Here is a 17,811-nt window from a genome sequence, read left to right as displayed (position 1 = left end):
CGGCAGTTTGGAGCTGCCCCCTCGGATGGAGGTGAGCGGTCACAACTCCCCCCCACCCCCTGCAGCGACTCGGGGATGCTGCATCACCCACCAACCCACCCCTGAGCGTCGCGGCGACCAGCGCTGCTTCACCCGGCAAGCACACACGCCCCCCCTGGAGCGTCACGCCGCATCGCTTCACCCGGCAAGGGCCCCCCTGGGGAGCATCGCGGTGGCCAGTGCTGCATCGCATTGCTCTACCCCCACCCCACCACGTGGAGTAACACAGGTGAGTGCCGGGGCGACCTCCCTGCGGAGCGGAGGAGCGATTGAGCGCCGGAGCCCCGCCCCCCCCTCCCCCTGCCTGGGGCCCTGGAAATAGTACATCTTTGAAAGCATTGCTGAGAAAATAAGATACTTTCAGTACTAAACTCTACAGTATCATCAAGTGCACCACCGTTTATGGCCTAATGCATGGACTATAAAGGGTAATTTGGGATATGTTTGAGTCACTGAACATTTAAAGCTTTAAAGTGTATTGTTGCCATATGCAATTTGTGATTACTTTTCTTATAAAAGGTTGGTGTCTTAAACTTATTTATTTTATTCTTTGTTTAGCTAAGAAATTAGTTTGAGTAAGCTTCTGAAGGTGACAGTCTTTCGAATTTATATATATATAAGTATTACCTTGATTTTGATTTTGATCACTTGTTAATGGTTCTTCTGGTTAGGTGATATGACAATATCTTTTTAGCCAAACAAATTGAAGCAGAACAATAAAACAAAGCTTTAACATAGTCTGAATACATTTCTTCAGATATACTGTATATAAAAGTGATTATATCAATGTCTTAAATGCTTTCAGGCTACCTGTTAGAAATATTGGATATATATTGTTCAACTGGTAACCCTATTTGTTTTGAAATGGGTTTTTCCAAGTAGTCCCATGAATATTTACGATGCTTGGGTGGAGGCACTGACATTTGATAAGGTACATCCTTCAACAGGAGATCAAGGGTGGGTACCTTTTAGACATCAAGGTAATTGGTAACCTAGAGTCTCTCTATGGGTAACAAGGGGTTACATTGACCCAAGTGTTTCATGTTTTTCTGCTTTAGATCGACTTGGGTCATATTTTACCATCCAAGTGGGCATGGACTCGGGGCTCTGCTGGGCAGGCGGCACTGAGGTAACGCGCTGTCACTCCCTGTAACAGGGAGAGTCAGGCAAGAAGCAGTGGGCACTGGTAAATGACCTAAAGAGGACATGGATGGCACTAGGGGGGCATGGCTAATACTTGGGGGGAAGGACATGGCTGACACTGGGGGAAGGGCGATGTGATGCTACTCCTGTGGCCATTGTATGCATAAGCAGTGCTAGTTTTCTGGGCATTATGTGTGTAAGGGGAGCTACGCCTGTGGGTGTTATCATGTACCTGGTGCAGTGTGTCTACCTATATCTGTCACAGTGTGTACAAGTGGCACTACTGTATGGTGCAATGTGAATAGCGGACACTCCTGTGTGGTGTAATGTGTATTGATACTATTGGTTCACTCGTTTTGACAAATTCCTTATTAGATGGACAAAACCATGTGCACTGCAGGTGGGGCAGATGTTACTTGTGCAGAGAGAATTAGATTTGGGTGGGGTTTTACTTCAAAGTGAGATCTATATTGCAGTGTAAAAATAAAGCAGTCAGTATTTACCCTGCACAGAAACAAAATAACTCACCCAAATCTAATTCTCTCTGCACATTTTACATCTGCCCCCCCTGCAGTGCACATGGTTTTGTCCATCTAAGAGGAACTAGAATAAGGCCCTATGCCCCTTCCTGATAATGCCACACCCTAATTGTTTTGCGCGTGCCTTCGTTACGCACTTTACCTAATTTATGTTAACCTGGGTTTAACCCTTCTTAGAATCCAGGATCGAATTGCCAGGTCAACATATCACCAACCCGGCATTTACCCAGTTCGAGGTGTGCTGTGAATGGGGGCTTACTGCACTGTAGATGATGCCAAGAAATTCAAGAAACAACTATTAAGTTTTACATGTAGAAGGATTTTCGTATTACGTTCATCATATTAGTATAATGTTAACAGTTATCTTGAAGTCGATTGAGTAATGGAAGTAATGTTCCAAGCCACATTATACAGGCCAGGCCCATGGTGAATATAATTCTCTGCTTTATCGTTCAATAATAAATCTGTATACTCCATGAGGGCTGTCAGCTCATGCACATTAATCACAATTTAAAAATGTACATCTATCCCACAGAGGATATTTATTAAGTGATTATCTATGAACCTTGAGTATCTAAATCTTGTTTAGTTTTAGGATTTTAGAATGCCTTGAAACTCCGTAGGGGAAATTTACTAAGATTTACTAAGAGTTCTATTGAAGATGGAATGTCGTCCATACCAACCAATCTGATTGTACTTCTTATTTATTTAGCACATTCCAGAAGATAATAGCTAGAATCTGATTGGTTGCTATGGGCAACATCTCATCTTCAATAGAACTCCCCTATGTGTAGTGTATATAGCAGCAGGGGCGTAACTTCAAGAGGCATTGTAGATTCCTGCCTCCAGGCTCCAAGTCCTAACGGGGCACCTGCTGGTTCACAGTGGGATCCAAATGTGACCGCTGTTCCTGTGAAATTAATCAACTTAGTCCCAAGAGTTCTGCTGACACATGCAATAAGGGACAAGACAGCAGCTGCCTGGTAGCGCTCATTCGATGGTTGGTACCACTCAGCTCATGCTGCAGCAGTCAGCGATGCACCTGCTGCTGCTGGACTGTGAGATGGGACCCACCAATGAATGTTGATTCATTCTGCAGACGGCCAAATCTGGTTAGTCTGACACTTATCCACAGGTCATTGTCACACCTTTTTTTAAGGGGAGCGGGGCACCAAATTTCAACTTGCCTCGGGGCAACTGGGATGAACTTACGCCTCTGTATAGCAGTGGATCCAAAACTCGACCTTTAATACATCCTATCAGTTCAGGTTTTAAGGATACTCATGCTTCAGTACATATAGTTTAAATCGACTAGACTGAGGTACAAATTATGCCACCTAAAATATTCAAAAAAATTTGTACTGTTTGGGAAACACTGGTTATAAAAAATGTTGAATCACGACCATATCCCATCTGTACAAAAAAACAATAAAAAATGTGGGGTGTTCCACGCTGCAAAGTGGGATATGTGTGGGATATTAGTGGCACACTAATTTATTCTCCCTCTGTGGGTGTCATAGACACCCACAGAGGGAGAAAGTGTAAAGATTTTGGCGGTCGGAATTTCGGCGGTCGGGATTCCGGCGCCGGGATTGCGACCGTCGGGATTTGAACTGCATCCACATGTGACCAATACCCTTCCCTCTCCACATCAACAATGTCTGAGGGGTAGTAGAGCAGCCTATGAAGCACACAAAAGCTGCCATGAATAAAGTACATGAGACATGAGAGTTTGGAAATATGTTTGCTTGGCAGTTTCCAGGGCATAACTATAGGACTGGTAGATAGTCTTATATGTGAGGAAGTCCATTGGACTGCGAGATGTACGCCATTTACGCTCAACTTTCCGTGAGAGATTTTGTAGGTGTAATTTAGAGTGCCATGTGGAGTGTGGTGGGAAACTGGAGCCACTTCATCAAGGGCTGTTTTGAGAGTTAGGCTCAGGTATGATACCACCATCTCAGGAGTGGTGAATGCAGAAATAGGAGCAAGCTGTTGTTGTAGAGAGGAGGAGAGTTCTTGATCATACAATTAATATCATTAATATTACTGCGGGCTTGAGGTGGATTGAGGGATTTCAGTGTCTTTGATTTTGAAGTAATAGAGGAGAGCATGCAGATGATAAGGTTGTGATCTGAGAGAGGCAAAGGAATATTGGTGAATTCAAAGACTGAGCATAGGTAAGTGAATAAAGGATCGAGGCAGTGGCCCTCCCGATGAGTAAAGGAGTCAGAGGCATTTTATTAAGCTCGGTGAAGTGATGAAGTGTCTGGTGTTTATCACCGGCCAATCAGCTCCTACCTGTCATTATTCAACTCAAGCCTGTAACTTCACAGTTAGGAGCTGATGGGCCAGTGATAAAAAACGGACACTTTATCACATCTCTGAGCTTAATAAATCTGCCCCTGTGTCCATTGGTGAGAGGCCAAGAGAGGAGCTTAGAGAGAGTAGCTTGGAGGCATGAGCAGCAGATTTTGGGCTATCAATAGCAATGTTGAAGTCACCCATGATGATGGTTGAGATCAAAGGAAGTGATGGAGCCAGGCAGAAAAATCTTCCAGAAATTGTGTGGTTTGCCCAGGAGGGCAGTAGGTAGCCACAACACGCAACGAGAAAGGAGTGTAAGTTCTTATAGAATGTACTTCAAATTATGTAAATGTGAGTGATGGAACCTGTGGAAGAACTGTGTATGTGAAGAATTGGGATAGTAATATTCCAACCCCACCTCCTTTACTGTTACTAGGCCTGGAGGTTTGTGTGAAGTGGAGACCATTATGTGACAGGGCTGCAGGGAAAGCAGTGTCTGATTGTGTGAGCCATGTTTCTGTTATAGCCAGCAGGTTCGCTAACACATAACCTTGCATGCCGCCGCTAGCAGGAAAAATCATTCGATGGTCCCCGGCCTTCGAATGATTTCTCCTGCCTTTGCAAATAAAAGAAAGTCTGAACTGATTTTTATTTCCTCCTCTGGTGAAGACGGGGCGGCACCAGTGACGTCAGCAGCACAGCCTTGGCCGGCATCGGGCCATCTGCATTCCCAGGAGAACACCCAGCAATTTCATGGAGATGCCCATAAAATGCTGGGCGTTCCCCTGCTTCAGCATGATTTCCACCCCGGCCCTCCCTCCCCACAATGAGTGTGTACCTTGCCCAAGCCATTCGGTTCTGGAGTTTGCACATGCGCACAAATGCGCATGCACATTTGCAAACCCGACCATCAAGGCAGGAGTTGAATTCGGATCACCTAAATATCTGTGTCTCACTCAGGCCTCTGTAATTTATTTGTTTACAAAGCATTAAGGGTACTTATGTAATATCTGGGCTCCCGTTTTTCTTATGAGACCGCGTCCCCTCGCGGGGCTCGCTGCGCTCGCCACGCTTCGGGCACGGTGGCTCGCTGCGCTCGCCACACTATATAAAATCAACTCCATGCGTAGTTGGATAGTAGGGGTATGAAAAAATGGGGTGCATTTAACATGGGAGCCCAGATAATACATAAGTACCGCATTAAGTTCTAAAACCCTGTGTGTGTCCAATCATGGTTATGTCCAAACGTTAAAAGGGCAATGCTTTATGATCGGTAGCACCAAGATTTAGAAGCCTATGCTTAGTAAATATGCTTAGTAAATAAAATTTTGGTTTGTAGGCCTGATGTACAGATTGATTACATAATTGATCTATCTATGGCTTTGGAATGTGACTAGATGAAAATGTATTGGTGCATGCATTTGTACTTTTTGGATTTGGAGCTTCTGATTCCATACTGCCCCACCCGATCACTGCGATCATTAGATGAAGGACTTTCAGCAGTACCTAGGATCTACTGTAATTCATCTTGAGTTCCAACTTTTAGCCCTTCGACTTTATGGAATTCACTACCCTGCACAGTTCGAGAGGCCCCCCACTCTAAAATGCTTCAAAAACAGACTCAAGACTTTCCTGTTTACTCAAGCATTCCCTTCATTTCCTTAAGTATTGTTTATGAAAAACTTTGCTGTACTTCATTGTTTCTTTACTGTATTACATTCATTCTGTCTGTTAAGCACCTTCAGTCCTATTGGAGAAAGAGTGCTATATAAATAAAATGATTATTATTATTATTATGTCCACAAGGATGGTACAGTATGATAAAGTCATTTTTTTACCAAAAGAAATCATGAGACTCATATCAAGCTTTTTCATGTCGACCTTTTGACCATGTCAACCTTTTGACTGTTGAACTTCTACCATGTCCACATGTTGATCTTTTGACTGATGACCTTTTAACTATGTTGACCTTTTGACTGTCGACCTACAGTCTGTAGATCTAATTTATTTATTTCTTTATTAACAGTTTCTTATATAGCGCAGCATATTCCGTTGCGCTTTACTGACTGGATACTCTCCCTGGCAGCTTCCTAATCAGAAGTTTAATACCAGTTGCAAATACTGCCTCTGCCATGAAGCACCTGTGAACCAATAACAATGTCATAGTTCCCCCCTCTGGACATATTAAATGATAGATGTTAAGAAAGTGTGTACAGTACATGGATACATTACTTGTACCTAAATTATTATCATGTTCTATAGGTTATTAACTACATCCCCTTAAAAGTAGAATGGGTTTTCATCATTATACTATGTGATTCACTGGCACTCTTTACACCGTCACAAGGGGCTTCGCCCCCTTAACCTTTGAACGTTTTGATTATGGGATGGTTGGGAGGGGTGGTGGGGTTTAATGGGCGGGTGTGGTTGAGGGACGGGGTGCGTGCGTGCTGTGGATGAGGGTGAGTGTGGTGTGCCATGGGTGGGGAGGGTTCGGTGTGGGTGTAGTGCGGATGGGGGAGGTGCGGGATCGTGATCAGGCACAATAGCCTATCAGCGCAGCACTTTCCGAGATTGCCCCTCTCCAGCCATGTTGCCTCCTTTTATTGCAGCCTCTCCCCCACCAACAGCAACCCCATTTGCAAACACCATTTACTGTACAACATTTACAGTGCACAAAAACACGATCCCCCCCCCCCCGCTGTCACAGGGCAAACCACCCCCCCACCCCCGAGGGACTTGTTCCGAAACCCTTCAACTACCGTACCCCTACCCGCAAATACAGACACCCTCTAATGACCAAACACCTGTGATTACCGGCAACCTCCACCAATAACTGGAATCCCCCGTGCAATTACCGGTGGCTGTCACGTGGGGGACTTCCAGCAGTTACTCCGTGGCCACACTGCCCTAATGACCAGAGAGGCTCTCTGCTCTTTATGGAGCTAAACACTGCCGCCATCTTCCCATTTGACACAGCTGATCCCGGCTGATGACTCCGGTCCCTCCGGTTCACCACTCACTGGACCTCCCATGTGTGCGGCACCCCGGCCTCCTGGCTTCGGGACCAGGGGATCGGTATCTTCTTCAGCCCGCAGCTTGGGTACCAGAGCCTGGCTCCCGAATCCTGCATGCCCTAGCCGGCTTCTCCCTCCCCGCAGCGGGCCAGAGACAGCTAGGTGCCTCCCCCGGCCACTCGGAGGGGGTGGGTTGGAGCATCATATTTATATATACCTAAATAGACTGAATATAACCCCCTCCCAAATATGCTGTATACCCCTCCCCAGTCTCCTGAATATACCCCCTCCCCTATGTTGTATACACAGGATATTGGGGAGGGTTTATATATATATATATATATATATGTATACACAGGGTATTGGGGAGAGGGTCTTTACAGGATATTGGGGAGGGGGTATACAGTATATAGGTGAGGGTGGAGTATGCAGATATTGGGGAGCGGGTAGATACAGGATTTTGGTGAGGGGGTATACAGGATATTGGGGCCAGGGAATGTGCACTGACGTGCAAGGCAGGGGTGTGTCTGTGCGAGCGCCGGTCATTTTTATTTAAACTTCCACCATTTGGGATGTCTGGGAGTCATAGGGCTGGCTGTGGGGAGAGGTGAGTCCAGAGCAGCTTTGGGGGGAGAGCGCAGCACGTAGCATGGAGGTGACAGAGCGGCTGCTGGGAGAGAGCCCGCAGTGGCAGGATGGGCCATGCTACCGTGGAAACTGCGCTGATAGGTTATAGCCCCGATCTGTCACTCTGACTCCGCCCAGAGTTATACACACGCTCACGGAGTGACAGATCTGGGCTATTATATAGGAGATAACCTTCTTATGTGTAAATCTTATGTTGTTTAACACAATGAAATCTGTCTTGATGCCAAGGGGGCTATTCAAATGTTGGTTTGTTACCTTTTGCAGGCCTTTTCCCCCTTTTTTTCATTACTTTATATGTCGTGATATTAGTGTTATATTCAATTCTTCCCATCTTTTAAAAGTTGACAGTTTTTTGAACATCTTTTATTTCACAGTCATTTTCAATGGGCTTCCTATCCAAATGCTTGGTGATAATTATCACACTTTTTATAGTCGTCTATACTTTTTCATTTTACATTAATTTTACATTTTCTCGTCATGTTATTTACCTGAGTGTCGGGGGGTGATAAAAGGTTTTTTTTTAAATTGAATGTTTTTTTTAACTGATGACTTTCCCATTGTCGACCTAATGCTTGTGTCTGACCTTTTGCATGTGTCGACCTAAGCCCTGTCAACCTTTAGTGGTTGACCCAATACATGTAGACCTAATGACCGTATGCTGGCAAAACCTCCCCCCAACTCCTTCACACACAAATCTCTTTCTTTCTGTTTGTCATATCCAGAGAAGAAAGTAGATTTTTGTTACTCACCTTCCCAATCACACCCACATTTTATTTTTAAGTCCCTCACCTCACCACCGGGACGTTTACCATTGTTTCAGGCATCCACTCACTCATGGACAATTTATCTCAATATGTTGATCACTTTCTCAAACCCTTTGTCTCCACCCTGAAGTCTTATATACAAGATACAACCAATCTCCTAAATAAAATTACAACACTTTCATGGAAAGATAGCTATGCATTTATAACTTTAGATGCAAATGCACTTTATACCCACATCCCACATCAATTGGGATGTGAAACCATACAGAGACGGCTATCAAAAGAAGACCAACTAGGGTGGAACATAGAGCATTTATTTTGGATAGTATACACTTTATATTATCCCACAATTATTTTATTTTTCACAATATTTTTTTACAACAGGTGATGGGAACAGCCATGGGCACCAGGTTTGCACCCAGCTATGCCAACCTATACATGGAAGAGGTGGAGAAGACATGTAGGGGGGGGGGGGGGGCAGCTGGGATGGGAACCTGGTCTTCTATAGCCGTTATATCAGTGAGTTGATTATAATTTGGGATAGGGATTATCACTCGAATAATTTATCCTTCACTTTTTATTTGATCCCATATCTACCAATTTCCTGGATGTGATGCTAGAGCCCAAAACTGGTAAGATTATTTCTTCAAATTATGTAAAATCAGTTAATACCAACTACTATATTCATTATAAGAGTGCCCACTACGCCCCATGGAAACAAAATATACCAAAAGGACAACTCATTTGTTTTAGATGAAATTGTACAGAATAACTACAAAATAGTAAACCAAGATAATATACTAATATTCCAAAAAAAAATTATATATAAGAAAATAAATCTCTTAAATTAATACTAGCTCCTTTTCACCTCTGAAAGATTGATAAAGATGGTGGAAATACTGAAATAACCACTCAAATTGGCTCACTGAGAGGCCAAAATGGTTCTTTAAATGTGCCAAAACACGATGCACTATGTGCTCATATATACCAAGAACTATCTCGGTCTCTATACCTTTCTCTGATTAGATATACAATTTAACCCCTTCCTGACACAGCCAGTTTTTGCGTTCCTGACAGAGCCATTTTTTTCAAATCTGACATGTATCACTTAAGTGGGTATAACTTTTTTTTGCTTTTACTTATCCCAGTGATTTTGAGATTGTTTTCTCGTGACACATTGTACTTCAAATTAGTGGTAAATTTGGGTCGATACAGTCTGTGTTTTTTTGTGAAAAATACCAAAATTTCGTAAAAAAATGGAAAATTTAGCAATTTGCAAAATGTTAAATTTTCTGCTTGTGAGACAAATAATCATACCACTCAAAATAGTTAATAACTAACATAGACCATATGTCTACTTTATGTTTCCATCATTATTTCAACTTCCTTTTAATTTTTTTGGACACTAGGAGGCTTACAATATGAATAGCAAATTTTCAAGAAAATTTCAAACACTGATTTTTTTAGGGACCAGTTCAGTTCTGATGTGACTTTGAGGGACTTGTATGTGAGACACCCCCATAAATGATGCCATTTCAAAAACTGCACCCCTCACAGTATTCAAAACAGCATTTTGGAAGTTTGTTAACCCTTTAGGTGTTTCACAGGAATTAAAACAAAGTGTAGGTGAAATTTCAAAATTTCATTTTTTTTGCAGATTTGCAATTTTAATACATTTTTCTAAGGAACACAGTAGATTTTACTAGAGAAATGTGACTAAAAATTGATTCCCCCAATTCTTTTGTTTTCAAAAATATCCTATATGTGGCCCTAGTGTGCACGTTGACCAAACCACAGGCTTCATAATAGAAGGAGCACCTACTTGATTTTGGAGCCTCCTTTTTATGAGATTATTTTTTAGGCACCATGTAGGTTTCTAGGCACCATAAGATGCTAAAATTTAGGAACCCCCCCACAAGTGACCCCATTTTGCAAACTACACCCTTCAGGGAATTCATTTAGGGGTATAGTGTACATTTCAAACCCCCAGGGGTTTCACCAATTTTGATACAACTGGGCTGTGAAAATGAAAAAATTTAATTTTTCAATTTCACAGCTCAGTTGTATCAAAATTGGTGAAACCCCTGGGGGTTTGAAATGTACACTATACCCCCTGATGAATTCCCTGAAGGGTCTAGTTTGCAAAATGGGGTCACTTGTGGGGGGGTTCCACTGTATGGGTGCTTCAGGGGTCATTCAACCAGAATCTGTGCTGCAAAATCCAAATATCACTCCTTCCCTTCTGAGTCCTGCCATGCACCCAACTGGTATTTTTTGGTCACATGTGAGGCATTGCCATACTCGGGAGAAATTGGGGCACAGATTTTGGGGTGCTTTGTCTCCTTCATTCCTTGCGAAAATGAAAAATTTTGAGCCAGATCTGCATTTTTGTGTAAAAAAATGTAATTTTTTACACAAAAATGCAGTTCTGGCTCAAAATTTTTCATTTTCGCAAGGAATGAAGGAGACAAAGCACCCCAAAATCTGTGCCCCAATTTCTCCAGAGTACGGCAATGCCTCATATGTGACCAAAAAATACCATTTGGGTGCATGGCAGGACTCAGAAGGGAAGGAGTGATATTTGGTGGTGGAATGAATGGTGGGTGCTATGTCGCATTAGCAAGACCCCCGAAGCACCAATACAGTGGAACCCCCCCACATGTGACCCCATTTTGCTCACCAGCTTTGGGAGGGGGGCTGGCGCTGCGGCTGGTGGGGGGGTGGGAGGGGTGCTGGCGCTGCGGCAGCCGGGTGGGTGGGAGGGGGGGCTGCCGGGTGGGAGGGGGGGGCTGGCGATCGGTGGTGATCGGTGCTGTACTTAACAGCACCGATCACTGTATATATATATATATATATATGTGTGTGTGTGTGTATATATATATATATGTGTGTATATATATATATATACACACATATATATATATATATATATATGTGTATATATATATATATATATACATATATACACATATATATATTATATATATATATATATATATATATATATATATATAGTTCATTTAATCCCATTTTCCCCAATATTCTTTCTGCTGCTGTGTGGGGGGTGGGAGGGGGGCTGGCGCTGCGGCTGCTGGCTGGGTGGGAGGGTGCTGGGAGGGAGGCTGCCGGGTAAGTGGGAAAGAGGCTGCCGGGTAAGTGGGAAAGAGGCTGCCGGGTGGGTGGGAGGGTGTGCTGCCAATCGGTGGTGATCGGTGCTGTACTTAACAGCACCGATCACCACCGATCTCTGTGTTACCGAGCGGCTTAGCCGCCGGTAACACAGAAAACGCTGCAATTGGCTGTTCACTTTTGAACAGCCAATCGCAGCGATCGCCGACCGGGGGGGGGGCACCCCTGCCCCCCCTGGGCGGCGAGGGGGGATGTCTGCTGTCAGGGACAGCAGACATCTCCAAACTGTCACCGCGTCTATAGACGCGGTGACAGTTAGAACTCATGACGTACATTTACGCCATGTGTCGGGAAGTACTTCCCGACCATGACGTAAATGTACGTCAAATGTCGGGAAGGGGTTAAAATCCTTCATGAATTGTGACTCATATTACATTATTTAGCTATTGAAATGCAGATGCGACCTACCTTATGACCACTACATGAACGTTTATGGAGCACCGTAGGAATATAACAAAGGGTTATTATAATGCAAATACTGTTGTGTTTCTCATCATTTTAGAAAAGTAAAGAGTGATCCAACCACCTTAATCATCATAGGTCTTGAGATGATATTACTAACATCACGGGGTGGTGATAGATAACACCATCTGTAAAAGAGAAGTTTTTTGGATGCTGAAGTTCAATTCACTCCCCCCCCCACCACCACCGATGGTCTCAATGAGACAATTGAATTGAACTCTGCAATACAGGGGGTTTTGTGATAAATGAGAGGGAGTCCACGCATAGCCCTGCCACTCTGCCCGCTGTGACGATCTGATGTCGGGGTCTGCGTGTTCCTCTTCCTCCAGTGGATCAAACACCAGTCCCTATTTTTGATGTATTGTGTATAGAAGTCCTAAGGGTATTATATACCTGTATATAATGGCTAAAATTATCCTGATATGCCACTCTATACATATATGTTATTTAATTATATTATTTTTCTACAGTATATCATTTTAAAAGTATGATTTATTATCATGTTTTAATTATTTTTGCGTATATTTATATATTGTTTATTATTATTATTATTATTAATATATTAAAAACATATATTTTTTGTACAATCCTTAAGAATAAGATTGGTAAAAAGAAAAAAAATTGGAATATCCATACAAAGTATCTATATAAATTTTATTGTACTGATTATTTTGTTCTGTTTTCCTATGTTGTTTGAAGTAACTATATAACCATGATAACTTCATATGAACTACATAGCCCATAATGCATTGTAGCACTGGGAAACATGGATCACGACTGGATGCTCTATAGAGAATATAATTACCGTATTTGCCGGCGTATAAGACGACTGGGCATAAAAGACGACCCCCCAACATTTCCACTCAAAATATAGAGTTTGATATATAAGTGCACCCGGCATATAAGACGACCCTCCCACTTGGAGGCATGTTTTTCAGGGAAAAAAGTAGTCTTATACGCCAGCAAATACAGTACTTAGAAACTACATTTCCCATTTATCCCCGCAATTTCTTGAACATCCCGGCCACGTGACCGGATGTTGTCAGCCACAAGACCCTGTTGCCTAGCAACTAAACAAACAGGCCAAAGAGGCGGCGGAGTTTTTGCTGCCAATCACCAGCATATAAGGGGAATCAGAGGGGATGGCTAAGTGGACCCAGTTGTAGTGGACATGTGTCCGCCCTGGGCGATGTCCATGGTTGAGAGAAGGTGCATTTAATTGCAGGAATACTTTGCTTGTGGTCATGTGATCAATCAGATGGTATCAATCGGAACAGGCATTACATCATACCATTTGGTTTGTTTCTAATATAGAATGCTATGTATTTTGTAACTTGTTTATAATATTATATATATTTTTGTGTGATGAAATTTGGATGACATGTAGGACTGCTTTAATATAGGTTTTATATATTTTGAATGATGGTTCTCCTGCACTAGTGATTTACCTGATACAGGTGTAACCTCCCACCTAATTAGATAGGGGGTATATATGTATGGCTACAATACAATCACTGTTATACTTGCTCCTGATGAAGCTAGCACCCTAACCGAGCCAGAGAAACGCATTGAGCCCACTTGACCACTGGGAAACTTGGAGATATAATATATAAGGACAAGCCACATGAGGAATACCTTAACATTTTATTTTATACCAAGCTAATTGATTTCTTGCTCCACCTGAGGAATCCCTTGTGCAAACAGCCTGGGACTACAGCTCTGTTCCTAAAAAGCTCCGCAAAGTCAAACTACTTATCTCCCAGAACTGGTAATATAAATCACAATTGCATACAAACATCTGAAAAATTACAAATTGTCTTTGGACATTTATCTACTAATAACTAGTGGTCATTTATAGCCTTGATATTTTATAATATCAACTATTTTTATTATTTATTATATTTTATCCTTATAAAAGTATATGTTTATACATGATTATTGGTTAATAAAATAATTTAAATAAGAGAACCATTTCTTGTTCAGCCAGCGTTGGTATTTTTTACCTTTCTTTCTTGACTACCCTCTTACTAAGCACTGTTATTTGCAGCGCATCTGACTTCTTTTATTTTTACTTGGTTCATTAAGTGTCTTTTAGGAAGGTCTCAAATTGTAATCCGTCGGGGTTACTTGAATAAAGATCACTATATCGGAAAGTGCCCTAGCTCCTCCTGCGTGGTTACTAGTTCGCAAAATGGCACCATTCTGACGCATAATTAAAAATATTGACAAGCCACTTGGCTTTCAGAAAAACTTTTTTGCTGGCAGATGATTTCATAGCCTAAATACTTCTATTGAACCATCTTTTTTTTTTCAATATAACGGATATATATAGCGACTACTTGATGATTCACACATGCACACTATTACTGCAGCCACTAGGAGGTGCCCTAATGGGTCTTGTGATGAACAACTTTTAAGCCATCAAGTCACCTATTTTCAATCACTGCTATCAAGTTAATAAGCTGTGAAGATGTGCGGCTTTAAAATAGTTTGACTGTTGAGTATGTAGCTAAATTTTAGTGCAAAAATACTTCTGTAGCAGTTGAGACTACTCGTTAATAAATTAATACAAATCTACCTTCTACACTTTGCAGCAAAATAATTAGAAGCAAGCACTGCAAAACTGCATGCTTGATTTGAACCATTCTGTTTCCAGTTTTGAGTGCTTTCTATAATTGCACTGTCATTTTAAGGCCTGACAGCAGTGTCTTGGCTAGGCGCCATTCTAGTTTTCATAGCGACGCTCTGGATTTAGACTTCTGAAAGCCACGACATGACCCTATCTTTATCCCACGTACTGGAGGCATGAATTTATTTTTATTCTAAGGCTTTGTGGTTGTTACCTATTTATGTTTCTGGAGGGATGGGTACTTTAAAGCTCAAAAAAGGGAGGGGCCTTACAGCTTCGCTTCATCGTATTCCTGGCATCTAAACAGAGTTTGCGGTGTACAACTTCAAGAAAACATACTGCAATACTGTATTTGCCATGCACTGTCTTGCCACTGGCTATTGCTGTACACCTACTTTATAAGGAACATGAAGTCGGACGACACCAAACAAGCTTTGAAAGGATCTGTTATACAATACTCAAGCAACTCTGAAAAGAACAAGCTATTGGCAGCTACTGTGGCTCACCCCTTCAATGACAGAAGGGAATAATTGCCTGATTTAACTCTTTTCGGCACTGGATAAAGTTTTGGCAGTCTTGCATGTTACAGGTCGTCCTCTTACAAAAGCAGCCTCAGCTAGAAAACGAGTTTTGTACAACACAGCTGAATCTTTAACTCAGGATCTTGTGAGTTGTAGGCACCAAAGAGGTTAATGCAGTCAGGCAACTTGACATGGCACTGAAAGATTTTTTTTCATTATTTTACGGAATTTGGAGACAGCATTTTAAAACATTTTCTAAAAACAGGCACAGCGATTTAGGCATTTTTTTCTCCTCGCTCGCTTTTTTTGCTGTTAAGTAGCTTTAAGAGTTTCTCCGAGAATGAATCAGATTCACTCTGGGCAACTTTGCATTCCGAGTCATCATCCTATTAAACAGCCACGATTCCATCTCCGGCTCATGGGCAGAGAGAGCGGGCAGTTTGCCAGGTAGATGTTTCCATGACTCCCAACCCCCAAAGGTGATGCGTTTTTTTCTTCTTCTCTCCAGCTAATTTAATGAAGAGTGGGCTGAGCTCAGGGTGTACAGTAAGCTAGACAATAGCTGCCTTCGCAATTTCACCAGAGTCGCTTATGGGAATGCACTCCTGACTTGGCAGAGGATCATGTGACCTTACGGCTGAGATTTTCTGTGGATGCCAAGGGGGTCTTGGATAGCAACATCTGCGCTGACTTTGCGCCCCCACTCCCCCTCTTCTTTTTTTTTCATGGCTCAGAAAATGGCGGATCTTAATACTTGACTTTAGCCAGGCTCAGCAAGCGATTCGGCTTTGAAGCACAACTTTGCCTTTATTCCGGCTTCTTGGCAGGCCACCAGGAGGCTGTCCCTTTCACGCCTGATACATTTTTGATAGTTATCTTTATACAGGAATAGACAATATAAATATTATTACCACCAATACATTTTCCGTTTAAGTTTTTTTTTTTTTTTTTAAGGATATGCAGTTTATCGCCCATCTGATATTACACTTGCTTTAAAAAAAACATGATGTGTAATGAGCAGGCATTGGAAACAGACAAACAGGGTGACAGCATTCAATATGATCTCATTGCTCCACAGTGAAGATTACTGGCAGCTTGCCTCTGTGGCCCCCTTGCTCCAGCAGATCCTTGCTTTCCCTGTTTATAAAATGCAAGCAGGCTACATGTATTTATCTGGGCTCTTCCACCTCCACTGCAGATTGTTGCGGTAAGGATTGGTGCTGATTTTGTGCAGTGCTTTGTGCCTGGAATTCTTAAAAGAAATCAAATGCGAAAAAAAACAAAAAAAAAAACAAAAAAACATCATCCTTCTTCTGAAGTAACTGGAAAGACAGAAAACTTGAGTTAATAGAGATGTTATTATATATGTGTGTGTGTGTGTGTGTGTGTGTGTGTGTGTGTGTGTGTGTGTGTGTGTGTAGTTAGATAGATATACATATATACATATGTTTACGAAAGAGAAGTGCTAAAGTTTTTGTTAATTTAATTTTTGATGAATTGAAATTCCATGGAAGTGGCAGTACTTTTTTCAGAAGTGAAATAACCCCTTTTATTGTTGCAGGTATATTATTATTTTATTATTCTTTTACTTTATATTCATGTATGTTATACCAGGCTTGCGTCGCACTGTATAGTTCAGGTCCCCATTTTTTTTTTTATACTTGATTCCTTCAATCTATTGTGTTGCTTACATTTTTTTTTGTAATTACTATACGTTGAAACTTTTTATATTGTCTAAAGCATTTCTAAACTAAATTTTGTTACTTTCACAACAGAATGTATGTTTTCAATACCATTGAACGAAGTAAACCAAGGTGTAATAACTGTTTGAATTAGAAAATGGTCTAATAAAAAATAAAAATTAATATTAAGAATCCTTACACTGGCAAGCTGTGTTATAATTGTTAAAAAAATAACTACATGTAAAAAAACATTCCCCTTAAAGTGTATTTATGTAGGTTGTGTTACATGGGTTCAAAAATTGTACACAAGCCTATCATTATATATAATAATCTTGCCTGGTTAGTTAAGGAATACAGGTTATTAATCCTTACTTTATATTAAATTGTATTTTACTTTATTGAGAGTAATCAGAAATTATGACACACAATATGGTGAGAAATAATTTAATGATTTGGGTAATTTTTTCCCTTATATTAAAAAATTATTTATTTAACTGAAAATAGTTGTAATTCATTTAAAATCTTTGGAATATTTCTGTTTTGTATTACAGTGTTGTATTTTTATGAAACTTAACAAAAAAAATTTAATACAATAAAACAAAATGAAAAATAAATACTGGAGCTAGAGGGAGGCAGTGAGTGAGACATATCCTTACAATTGCACATGAATACCCATAAAGCACCCCTTTTACTGCACATGCACATATCACACTTGTTAGGAATGTTTTATTGTGTTAATATTTTGTATGCTTACCTAGAGAGCATCTCCCAGCCACATTACCTAGAAATGCTTTCTGTACAGGAAAACGCAAAACAGAACTTACAATCAGCCAATCATCATAGTGTTTTTGGAACCAATAATAAGTTTTTA

At 41.4% G+C, this 17,811-nt stretch overlaps 1 long non-coding RNA gene across 1 annotated transcript in view; it reads left to right on the top strand.

The window, feature by feature from the left end:
* LOC146059563 (uncharacterized) overlaps positions 1–17,811 on the top strand; it is a 389,618-nt gene that overhangs the window by 277,434 nt on the left and 94,373 nt on the right. The gene's annotated exons all lie outside the window — the stretch shown is intronic.

Source organism: Crinia signifera, chromosome 2 (assembly GCF_055691185.1).
Source record: "Crinia signifera chromosome 2, ASM5569118v1, whole genome shotgun sequence".
Classification (NCBI taxonomy): domain Eukaryota; kingdom Metazoa; phylum Chordata; class Amphibia; order Anura; family Myobatrachidae; genus Crinia; species Crinia signifera.
The sequence above is the reverse complement of the archived record's forward strand: the minus strand, read 5'-3'. Positions and strand labels throughout refer to the sequence as shown.